Genomic DNA, 1,327 nt, shown 5'->3' with positions numbered 1-1,327 from the left:
AATAAGCCAATTAGAAATGACAGGAGAAAGCCTCACCAATAGGATGAATGAAATGGAAAACAGAATATCAAGACTAGAAGATAAAGTGAATGAACTAGAACACTCTAGCAAGGATTATGAAAAATTTAAGAAAGCACAAGAATGGAATATGCAGGAATTGTGTGACACCATAAAAAGACTGAACTTATAAGTCATAGGCATACAGAGGCAGAGGCAGAAGGACCTCTGTGAAATTAAGACCACTGGTTCACGTACTGACTTCTAGACGGGCTGGAACCAGGGAGACCCTGTCCAAAACAACCATGGTGAGAGGGGTTTTAAATCAGGGCCAATATATGTGCTAAGTGTATAACATAAATTGATACTCCCAACTCAGCTCTCCTTTTTTCCACCAAGTTTGCTGCTTCTCCCTTTAATCTACTCCAGAGTGTGCCGACCAACAAGTCCACACCAACAACTGAGCATCAGCACTCTGGCGATCTCTGATATTCTCTGAACTGATGCTGGGTCACTGTTTCTGGACACAAGACAAAGGCTGAGCTGAGGTGCAGGCCTCTGTCTACCTTCTGTTGCCAACACGGGCATTTTCCTGATGTCTATACTCAGTTGCTGCCCTCTTGGAGCCCCTCCTGCTTGCTGCTTCCTAGTTCTCATGCCTCTAAAGCAATCTTGGTCAGATCCTCCTCAGCAGTGCAGTAATACATGACATGATGACCTTTAATGACTCAGGTTACCTCAGACAACCTATATAACCTTTAAAAAGTTGTAGAACAAAAACACTAAGGCTGGGGATATAGCTCAGTGGCAGAGGGCTTGCCTAGCATGTACATGGCCCAAGGTTCAAATCCCCAGTGTCACCAAAAGGAAAAAGAAAAACAACTTGTACCTAATTTAAAAATAATAATAATAAGCAAATGGTACTAAGAAAAAGTAGGCATTGCAATTCTAATATCTGACAAAATAGACTTTAAAACTAATCAGAAGAGATAAAGAGGGCCACTTCATTCTGATCAAATGAAAAATAAATCAAGAAGATATTACAATCATGAACATATACTCACCAGAAATTCTGGTGCACCCAACTTCATAAAAATAATACTACAAGACTTTAAGACCCAGATTAATTCCAACTCAATAGTAGTAGGGGACTTCAATACCCCACTGCCTCCGTTACATAGGTCAACAGGGCAGAGAGTTAACAGAGAGACATCTGAATTAAACAATACCATATATCAAATGGACCTAACAGACATCTGCTGAGTATTCCACCTAAGCACCAAAGGACATACTTTCTACTCAGCACCCCATGGAACCTTCTCCAAAATCG

The sequence above is a fragment of the Nannospalax galili genome, unplaced genomic scaffold, assembly GCF_000622305.1.
Source record: "Nannospalax galili isolate Female #2095 unplaced genomic scaffold, S.galili_v1.0 scaffold879, whole genome shotgun sequence".
In the NCBI taxonomy this organism is placed as follows: Eukaryota; Metazoa; Chordata; class Mammalia; order Rodentia; family Spalacidae; genus Nannospalax; species Nannospalax galili.
This window is presented reverse-complemented; position numbering follows the sequence as displayed.